We start from the raw sequence: 11,204 nt of genomic DNA on the forward strand, positions 1-11,204 counted from the left end.
AAGGGCAAACCTCTCCGTGGCACTGTTTTTGCCCAGGGACCCGGGTCCACTTAGTGGGTGATGCAGAAGAATGGCGATGTTCAGTGTGTACCGCAAGGGAATTTGATGTTGGGGGAGTGCAGTCAGTAAGTCTATGTATATATAGGTATACATTTCTGTGTGTGTAATGCATGTTAATTGTTTGTTTGGATATGTATATTGACATGATGTAGTGACATGGAATAAGGGGTGGAATGTCATGGTTTTATGATTTTCGGATGTTGGTATTCCGCATCATAACATCATGTAGTGTATGTACCTGGTTCTCAGAAGAGAAGGACTACTACATTCCCCAGGGTACCTTGCTCCTCTGTTACCATTTCCAGCCAGAGGGAAAAGGTAAAAGGTTACAGATCACGAGACCTCATCCCTTCTCTTTCCGCCCGTCTCTCGTCATGGCAGCACCTCGTTCCTCAGCCGTCTTATCGTCAGTAGTAGAGTAAGGCCTACCTTGATTTTGGACATTCTCTCTCTCTCTGTATTGGATTTATCAGCTTAAATTGTAATTATATTGTATTATAGTGTGTTGCTTTGCATTTCAATATCTTATTTAGTAAATTAGTTTGTTTCTCCTCAGATTGTTGCCACTGTTCTTTGCTCTCAGGCCCATCTCCCAATCCTTTTTCCCTTTTCCCGGGGCGTGGGTCCCCCGTCCCATTCGTCACGGAACCGGGCCAAACGCCCATAAACCATTGACACTGCAGAAGGTGACTGGTAGTATAGGACAAAGAAAAGCAAATCAAGTTTAGATCTGTAGCTGGATTTGGGTGCTCGACCAGAGTCTGCTGGTACTACTGAGATTTTTGGCTGTCTCCCAGGTGCCCAAACCGGCTCCGAGAACCTGGATAATTCACTGTCTTTGCGTACGTGGGCTTGATGGTTTCATCTCGCTGTCTCTGCAGGTTTCTCATCTGGAATGGCTTGAAAGAAAGACTGCTTCTGCTTTGTTTGAAACCCCTCCTACAGCCACTGTACGGGATGTGCTGCAAAACTTCCTAAAGGTAATGAAATCTGACACGCAGGGGAATTGCTCACCTGACAAATGCAGTCGCAAGCGTGGAATTTGAGTCCTTGCGTTATGCTTAAGCTCATCGCTCTCCAAGTGCTTCACGACATCACTCTATTGACTACGACCTGTGGAGCAAAAACTGGCAAAAGCAGAAATTTAGGAGCCTCTATTATAGAACAGCCGGGTGGAAGAACATGATTTTCAAGAACTCAGAACTAGATCCAGAGCATTCCAAATATTTTCCAAGGGTTTTGGTTTTCTTTTTAAAAGCTGCGGAAGCTGACGAATTCATTGCTCGGTGCTAAACGCGTACGGCCTGTACTCCTCTCGTGATCTTGTGAGACCTGTTTGAGCTCATCCCTGGGAACGGTAACATAGGTAGTTGTAATGTTTTTCCACTGTCTTTTCCCTCGGAAGATGTTAATAACGGCTCTCTGATTAGGTTCTCCAGACTTTTGAACACGTTTTTTTAAGCTTTTGAGGCAGATATGTGTTACTTGAAATACATACGCCTCTGATGAAATGTCACAGAAACAAAATCACCCTACCGCTTTATAATTCATAGATTGGGCCAGCAACGGTTCTGCATAGCATTAGGGGTCATCAGATTTTATCAGTTTCTTGGCATTTTGCTGAAATATAAGAGGTGAGTTTGTGGTAGGTGTCTGCCCTAAGCAGTCTGCTTTTCAGCCTAATTTTAGCCAAAATCATTCAATCATTTCAGAGAGAAGTTGAAGCAGTTGTTCTCTTTCTTCTCAATAGAGTTTTTTGAGCTGGTTGTTCTTCTCAATGAGTTAGAACAGCACAGTGATTTGAAATAGGAAGTGGGATTTTTCTGAGCTTCTAGCTTTGCTCACCCCCTGAACGAGTGCATTTCCATATGTTCTGCAGAATCCATTTCAGCATTCAGCTGCAGTTAGCATGTTGCAGGGGAATGGAAATCGTCCCAAGAATTGCAGCTCTGGGTTAGCCGCTAGCTGAGCTAGGTCTAAAACCAGACGACAGAATTAAGAAGAGTAACGCCGTCTGCTTTGAGCTCTCGGTGCTTGCTCTGATACCCAGGTTCCGACATCTCAGTTGCACGCGCTGTGAAATACAAATGTAGATAGGACACGGGGCGCAACAAAGGGTTTGTCTGCAGCGGAACAGGGAAAGCGTAAGGGCTTTTGCTAACCCAGCCAGGCTAGCCTATGAAAAGCGATGTACAGATTTGAAAAAGCAGGGCTTCCTCATCTAACAAAGAGGTGCAGGAATTTGATACAGCTTTCAAACAGCCCTTTGCATCTCCTCACATTTGTTTTTCTCTGCCTGACCCCTTCCCTTTGCTATTGTCAGTCGAGGAGCTAAGCCTGGGATTTTCCAAAGCGCTAAGAGTGTACATTGCCAAGGTAACCTGTCACTTTACCGAGCGCAGTCATACACTTTTAGGATAGCAAGTGTGTCTTAAACAATGGGTATGCATCTTTGGATGGATGTGCTACACACACTTGAATTGCTCCACACAGAAGCAAGGCTTTAACAGTCTTACAAGGGCTGATCATCTGCTATAGAGACATTAAAATTCAGGAAGGATTTTGCTTTTGCACCACCCCGTGGAGCACCCTTCGTGTTTTTTTGTTTTGTTTTGTTTTTGCAGATACGGTTCTAAAGAAAGCAGTGGTGGTTCCTTGTAAACCACAGTGGTAGCTTGTTGCAGGGTTAATGCCACCACCGCCTTGGATTTCTGTGATGCATACAGGAAGCTGATCACGGGGAAGAAATGAAGTATTAAATGTGTCTCTGTTTTACCAATAAAGATGGGAGTCTTTAAGCGATGATTAAATAAGCCATCAATGCCTGATGTTCTTAAGATTTTTTTTGTTTGCTTTCATTTGGAGCTCTTAAATGTTAGAATTGCTGCTTTGCTCCTATGACCTCGACCTGGAGTCTAGCAGTAAAGCTCAAATAACTTTGGCAACATCAACCAGATGGGTGTAGCAAAGAGAACCATAGCCCTTCCCTGTGAAATTACCAGACTCCCAACGCCACAAAGAATGTTGTAGCAGTCAGAAGGACCAATGCGATGGAAAGGGCGTTACCAAGAGGTGAAAGGACCAGCACGATAGCAAGGTGCGACAAGAGAAGGGAAATAGATCACTCACCCAGATCAGAAGATTTTTGGTTTGCATGGAAAGGCTCCCACCAAGGAGGAATCTCCAGAAAGAAATCTTTCCTCTGTGGCAGTCAGCCCTTAAATGAGGCCTAAGAGGGGTGGAGCCTGGCTTCCCATCACCCAGGTGAATTGCCTTCACCTGTGCTCCCAGGGCTGACTGGGTCTTTCCTCCAGGTGCTCGATCAGTGGTTCAGGCCACGACTCGGCAGTTCCGATACAGATGTGATTTTTATCCAAGTAGCTCGCGAGTTGTAGGATCTGCTTGGCCTGGAATACATTATTACCAGGAAACCTATATACAGAATTTATTTCATAGTGTCTTGTTAAAGGAAAACTGGCAGATGTGGCCGAGCTTCGGAAATACAAAAAGATCTCCTTGTCCAAACCGATAACAAAAGAAAAAGAAAAATCTAATGTTCCATAACTCAATGGTGATTATCAAGCCTGAAACTATACCGTGCAAATGCCTAAGGGAGACATAATCCTTTATTTATCGGTTGTCATGCTACAGAATTGCTCAGTTACTTTCTCCTTGCCCGTTTCATTTTTTGCTTCCCCCGTTTAACTCTTCTCACGTTGTCATTTTTCCTTCAGTGCTCCAAGGACGCGGGGAACAGCTCTGCAGCTCATCTCTGGAGGAATCTTGCTTCCGAACCGCCAATGGACACGAAAGAGGTAGCAGCGGTCTCTGCCATTTGTCTCGCTGAAGGTGGGATGGGATTATTTTCCAAGAAAGAAAAGAAACCGAAACTAATTTCACATTGTGTGCGCTTGACCCTTCAAATCAAATATGGTTATGTAAAAACCTCTGCATATTTGTGACGTGGCAAAATGAACCGTGGGGAAGTTTTCTAAAATCCCAGTCATTTAACTTAAGGTCAAGGCTTTCTCTGGCAATCTGACTTTGCGTGCGGGTTCACTTGGCCACGCAACGTGATAGGCTGCATTTGCATGGAGGTGTTAATTGCCGAAGGTAAGCTGAACAGTTTCAATGTAAGATTTTTGATTTTCAGCTTAAGCTCTTAGTGGAATATTTTAGGCACTCTCTGAGTTAGACCCAAAGGACAGGAGGATGTAGACGTTTTTGCACCCCAGTCATCTAGTAGTTCCTGTCTGTCTCTTTGAATGGAAGCTCTCGGTGCCAGGCTGGCTCCTAAGCTCCTCCGAGCTGGGTCAGTTCGGGAGTCTGTGCGTGCTGCCCAGCATTTGTTTTTTTCTATCGGGGATATTTTAGCTCTTGTATTACTTTCACAGGGTTTCAGAGAGCAGAATGTACTGCGTTTTAGAAACTGCCGTGCGGTTGCGTTTCCCATCTGGGAGCTCTTCTCCACTTCCTTTTTCTTTTGCGCTTTTTCTGTTAAGCCGAAACCATATAGAAGGTGCCATCAAATTAGTGCCAGTCGGACACAAAATAAAAACGCGGCAGCTCTTGGCACCGACCTAATGTTCTTCACGTTGTCAAGAAAAATTCAGCAAAGGGACCAGGATCCCTTCTTCCAGAAGGAAACATCCCAGCTCTGCCAGATGAGGAGCCTCCTCGCCGTCCGCTTCTCGGAAATCGCTCTGGGCAGAGTTGGAATGGTGTATCGGATAAACAGAGGATTTTTTCTCTTGATGTATCAGAGGCATAAGGATTAAAGCAGGAAAGCACTGAGATTTTCAGGGAAGAGCGGCCAAGAGCTGTGGGCAGAAAAGTCGGGAACGACTAACTCTATTCTGATCTGAAATTACAAGTGGGAGTTCAGCACGAGGAAGGCGGTATTTTAGTGGCTTTGGCTTGTAGGGTCTTTGCAAATGTTGAAGTTCGTTTCATCCCAAAGAGGCAGTCAAATAACTTCCATCAGACTGAGAAGAAAAAGAAAAAAGGGCATTTGACCAGGGTAGGAGAGTCCTCAAGGGAGCGAAGGTTTGAAATCCGCTGCTCCGCTTCTCGTTTCTCTCCAGAGGACACATAAGAGAAACTCTCTTTGATATCTGGAGAACTTTAAGAGGCTACTGAGAGACAAGTATGAGAAGAAAAGCGTTAGGAGGAAAAATGTAAGACTAGGGTATGCTTCAAACCTGGCGTGGCGTTGGAGAAGAAAAGAGAAATTATCTTTTTTAATTATATCCAATTAGCCTGTGTATTAATGCCTTCTATTGCATTTCCAGAATTCAGAAACAGAGAGAGAAGTCGAGGAGATGCGCTCAGCCTGGGAGGAATAAGAGTAGGAGAGCTCATTCTGCTCGACACGAAATCCCACTGAGAGGGGTTTCACGGCCCTGACGAGTTTGGTTGCGCTTTGTGGATAAGCTGGAGGACAAGCTCTGCATTCTCATCAGCATTTCTGGGAAAACATCTTGGTAGGATTTAATGAGATAAACTTTTGTGTTATTTCCCTGATGAGAGCACAGCATATGTTTGGGTTTAAAATGCCTTTTAAAAAAAAGTCAAATTCCTGAGATTAGATATAAACATGTAGGAGTATATATACATACACGTGTGTGTGTGTGTGTGTATGAGACCTGAATTTCAGGTCTGCTTGCTGATGAGCTTCCCGGGGAAGTCTCCAGCAGATATTTTTCTCTCCTTTAACCATTTTCCCTTCTCCTTTCAAAAACATACTCGTTGAATCAGTTGAAATAATTGATTGCATCTTTGTGTAGATGTCCCGCTGAGAGAAAGGTGAGAGTCGGTGGGCACCGGGAGACTGATTTTTAGCGACCCGACGCACCAAAGGCCGTGGGAGTTCCTCACTTCCCTCGGCGTCTCGGTTCGAGCGGGCGCTGACGCAATGGCTCAGGGAAAGGCCACTACAAAGAAAGAACGGTGCTGACTTAAAAATAAGTGAGTCATCGGTCCTTTCTTCCTTGCCGTGACAAAACCGACAGTGATGTCCGAAACGCAGTCCCGTCGATCCTGTCCAGTTATACCTAAGCTACCTTTCTGGTTTTCTGTCGAGGAGAAACCAGTGCTGCTCGTTACAGTGAGAAAACACCAAGGGACTGAGAAGATGTCGTTCACAAGAAGAACTCGGTTTTCCAGAGGTGCGCTGTTTTCATCAGAACAGGGAGTAATGAGGTTTTAAACTTCAGGACTTTCTCGTACTCACGTCACTCACACGAGAGCGAAAACTCGGTGCGTCCCTCCCGACTACGCGGCTACGGCTTAGATATAACAGCTTAGCAGTTGTTTATCTCACCGTCTTCCCCATTTATACATTTGACGCTTGTTAGCTACTTTTATTTTGGTCCCGATGGAACTCCCTACAAGTTTGATGCCGAGTTCATCTTATGAGATCCAGGTAAGGGTGCAGTTAGCTTTATTTGCTTGAGACTATACGTGCAATTCTTACAATCGGAGAACTGAATTCAAACAGGGTGAATCGATCGCCGGGTCTCTGCTAAAAGATACCAAAAGTACACAGCTTTTCTTACTTGCAGGCCTTCACTGTTGCCTAAGTCTTCAAAATAGAAACTAACAGAAGTAGTTTTGAATTACGTACTTTCTGGATGGAGGTTTCATGCTGCGTTTTCAAACATGTACCTTCTTATTTTTTATTCCTTTCTTTCTTAATGTCTGTTTCCGTGCAGCGAGCAACCGTAAGCTCGAGGGAAGAAAATGCTGATTGTTTTCCTGTTCACTTTCTGCTTTGGATCCCGCACCGGGTTAGGTCTGAGTGTTTGATGCGGATGTATCTCGTGTACGTTCACTGCGGGTGAGTGATGTAAATCCCCTTAGCTTTAAGAGGGTTGTGGATGAGGAAAGACTTATAGCAGGGGGAGGGAGAACAATTTCCCGAGCCAGGCCGCCTTTGAAAGCACGCCTCCCTGTGGGGTAACTACAGTACTAAGGAATAACTGAAGCCATTTAACCGGCATATCCTCACTGTGCCTCTCTGTTTGAGAGAAGGTATTCGCAGTTAAGGAGAAGGCGATGCTGCTTAAGGTTTCCTGCATCTCCGTCTTGCTTTTTTGTGTCGGTACGTGGACAGGAGAAGAAACCCAACAATCAGGAGGAAGTCTCCTAGAGTACTGTGGGGTCTGTATGCGTGGTGCTGTGCCAGAATATTATGGGAAGGCAACATGTAAAATTATTCTTTTTATATCACTGTTTATAGATATAACAGTGTGGGTTATGGCCGTAGCACATTTTGCACGTAAATACCGTGACTACTGCTCATGTTTCTGAATAGCTCCGCAGTAATACAGCCACACGTTGTGGTGAACAGCGTACTGCAGGTGAGGTTGTTTCTCAATGAACACGAGCGATCGGTCATGACCAGGCGTAAGGATTCTGTGCTCCACTGTCATGACCTGAAGGCCATCCCCATCTGCTCCAGATATAAGTCGTAAACGAGGGGCTTGCAGGCTGTGCTTCGTGTCGCTTTTGAGTGTTTTAGACCTTCTGACTAAGTGGAAGTTAGCTTGGACTGTGGAAAAGGGGATAGAATAGGTGAAAGTTAGCTTAATGAGTAGCTTAGGTTTGCAAAGTAAAATTTTGTGCTGAAAAGACAGACAAGGAGACAGTCTGGGGCACGTAGAACTTGTAAAAATGGTGGTATACAGTACTAGTGAAACAGTTAGGGGATGGCCCTCCCCGAGAGGTCCCCGATTGCAGATGCTTTTTATATGTAAGCAGTTATTCTACGGATAGAAGGTCTCCTATTTCTCCAGTTAAAACTGATAGGTGCCCTATCTCTGGAATGCAAGGCAACCAGCTAGAACGGTACACCACAAGAATTAACAGAGAAGCAGCGGATCGGTGGACAGAGTTGCGGCAGATAAGACGGCTGGCTAGAGCTAATCAGCATTTCCAACTCGAACCAGGTCAGGAGTACGCAGCGAGGGATGCTGCGGCCTTTCATCAGAAAAAGACCACCAGGCGCCCACCGAGGAAACGCCACGCGCGCGTAACAGGACTGGGTCGCAGAGTGGGGAACTCACTGTAATAACCCAACCTTTTCTTGGAAATCTAATGCATATGTAAGCTGCTTGTTCTTTAAATGTTTGCCTTTCTTGTCATCCGGTGCGCAAGTTAGGAGGAGCGATCCCCCTCGCACCCAGCGCTGAATAAACACACCTGCTTTATAACCTTACGTGGGTTATAGGGTCTGATTCCGTGCGTCACTTCTGACGACCCTTATCTCATTGTGTTCCAAACTATTTTGCAGAGAGGGTGAACGATAGCACCAGCCTGTGCTTCAGCATTCCTTAAAATTCACTGAACTGAGGAGGACTACTGATACCGCAGTTGCACTAAGGAGTAGGTATAGCGGGAAACAAAGTTTGGGCTGCCTAACGGAGTAGGTAAGAGCGATCTGGCAGCGTTAACTGGCTTGCACGCTAGTCACGTACCATCCCAGGGAGAAGGACGTAGGAGCTGCGTGCGGTCACGAGCACGGAAGAAGCCTTCTCCCGGCAAACAGCAGATGGAATCATAGAATCGTTAAGGTTAGAAAAGACCTCTCAGATCATCTAGGCCGACCGTCAACCCATCACCGTCGTGTCCACCGACCGCGTCCCCACGTGCCACATCTACACATTTTGAGACGGCTTTGTCTTTGCACGGTGCAGAATTAGGGCTGTATTCGGCGTGCGACTTCTCTGTATTCTCTTTCCTTTTATTTCCTTCTTCGGGTGAAATTGTAGCATCTTGTAGCGCACCGAGGCGCCTTGCGGAGCCCTCGGCTCAGCCCCGCGGAAGGCGCGGCGCCGAGGACACCGTGCCAAGAGAGGACACGTAGGTACGCTGTTGTTCAGCATCGATCTCGTTGACTGTAGGACTCCCAGAAGGCTTTTTAGGTAACAAAGGTCAGCTTCTTATTTACTGGGCCAATGTCAGGTTGACTGAGAGAGAAGATAAAGGCCCTTGGGAACAGGTTTAAATAATCAAATTTTTATGAAAAACAGACGCGCCGGGATTTGCGTAGACTCCCTGCGCCGGGTTGCTTACGTGCCTGCAGAGAAGGAAAGGTTAATAATGCACCGATCGCTTTTCTTCTTAATGAAAGGATTAATTCTGCGGCTGGATCTCTTGTGTGTCTTCTGCTAAATAATAGAGACCGTATTCCAGCATTCTGGGGGCTCGGAAACTCCGGGGAAGCCGTGCAGCACCTGCTCGCGTGTGGATATGACCGTAATCGTGGATGAGCAGTGGGAATGGGTTTGGAGGCAGAGGACTGTAAATACACAACGCATTTCCCGGCATCTGCAAAGCGTAGCTTCAGCCGAGAATGTTTTCCCCCCCTTTGCCATTAGCTGAGTAGAGTACAAGGATGCCTCGAAGGTCATCGAATCTGGCCGTTAACCTGGCGGTGCCGAGCTTAGCGCTAAACTGTGTCCCCAGCCACCACCTCTATGCGTGTTAAATACCTCCAGGGAAGGTGACTGCTTCCCTAGGCAGCCCTTGCCGATGCTTCACAACCCTTTGAGGGAAGACTTTTTTTCCTGATATCGACCCCGAATCCCTCCGGGTGCAACTCGGGGCCGTTCCTCATCCTGCCTTTCCTAATCCCGTGCCGACTGGGCCCGTCTCATGTGCCATGAGATGGCAGTCATGATGATTTGTATTGCCTACAACAGATCCCTGCCGTGACATCCGCCCTGTCAGTCTTTACCCAGAAGCACTCGCTCTATCCGGCATCGGAAGCGTACACGCAATAGCAGCTACCCAACCACGGCATGCCGTCTGGGTGCATGAAGGAAGGGTGACCCCCCAAGAAAGAGGATTTCTTTACCCCTGCAGGTAACAGATGCAGGTCACGCTTCCGGATGCCGTTCAGGAACCACACTGTGGGGAAACGAGTCTTGTCCTTGGAAAGGGGCCACGTCCCCTTTCAGCGAAGCATCTCAATGTAAGCTGCCCCATGGCTCTTTCCCCTGAAAACTGAAGGTCTGTAGAGGAGAAGCACCTTTCCTGAAGAGTTTCTCCACCCTGGCAAGGCTTCCTTCCACCCTGCTCCGCAAGCCCCTGGCAGCGCCGCGGCTTAACCCGGCAGGTGGCCGAGCGCCGTGCGCTCGTTTGCTCTCTTCCTCATTCCCAGCGGGAAGGAGGAGAAAGTAATAAGAAAAAAAAAAAGTAGAATCCGTGCGTTGAGATAAAACTATTGACTAAGTTAGAGAAAAGGAAAAGGAAAATAGTTACGACTATATATGTGCGTGTGCGTGTGTGTATGCGTGTAATAAGTGATGCACCCATAATTGCTCACCACCCTGCCGCTGATGCCCCCGAGCAGCGGGAGAGAGTCAGATCCCCGGCGGCTTCCCTCCCTCCAGCGTGGCTTTCCCTGACTTTTGAACTACGTCTTCTACCAATGTCCCGCTCCTGCTATCGGGAGAGAGAATCGCTTCTTGCCACACCTTGGGTACCAAGGGAGAGGGCCCGATTTCTGCACTTTTGGGGAGGGAGAGCTCAGGGGGACGTGCGATGGAGCTATAGGTACAAATGATGCTGCCGGCCACCCCACAAAGAAAACGAGCGGAGTCAGGGCCTGCGTCAAAGGTCTTTATTGCTGCGGGGGCTCGCCGCCGTTGACGCTACGAGGCAGCAAGAGCCACTAGCGTGCCAGGCGGCCCGTCCCGTTGACGTCCCCTGGCCGGGCGGGCAATCGCGGCCGGATGAGCAGGGGGAGCCTCGGCCGCACGTCGCCGGGGAAAGGCAGCGGCTTCAGCGCCAGCCCAGGGGTGCAGCCCACGGTGAGACGCTCCGCCGGCTTGGCGTGGAAGGAGAGCTGGAGGACGAGGACGGCGGTGAAGAGGGAAAGCTGGAGCTCGGAGAGCCGGTCACCAACGCAGCGCCGCCGGCCGGCCAATAACATCGTCACGCTGTCCAGGCGCTGCCGCTTGTCAGGAATCGCGCGGGTTCAAAGCGCTGGGGTTCGGGCCACACTCGGCGTCGCTGAGCCTCATCAGGTTCTCACGGGCCCACCGACGGGCCCGCTTCTCCAGCCCGTCCGGGTACCGCACCACGACTCGTTCCGCTGCTACGGCGGGATGGAATCTGCTCCCCGCACCCTCGCCTCG

At 48.0% G+C, this 11,204-nt stretch overlaps 1 long non-coding RNA gene across 1 annotated transcript in view; it reads left to right on the plus strand.

Moving 5' to 3' along the window:
• The window catches only part of LOC110400888, a 19,927-nt gene extending 13,267 nt beyond the window's left edge, over window positions 1–6,660 (plus strand). The window contains exons 3-6 of the long non-coding RNA XR_002440136.1: window positions 942–1,040; window positions 3,795–3,875; window positions 5,352–5,543; window positions 5,847–6,660. This is a non-coding gene — a long non-coding RNA (uncharacterized LOC110400888). The remainder of the gene's footprint in view (window positions 1–941; window positions 1,041–3,794; window positions 3,876–5,351; window positions 5,544–5,846) is intronic.

This window comes from Numida meleagris, chromosome 6, assembly GCF_002078875.1.
Source record: "Numida meleagris isolate 19003 breed g44 Domestic line chromosome 6, NumMel1.0, whole genome shotgun sequence".
NCBI classification, from domain to species: Eukaryota; Metazoa; Chordata; class Aves; order Galliformes; family Numididae; genus Numida; species Numida meleagris.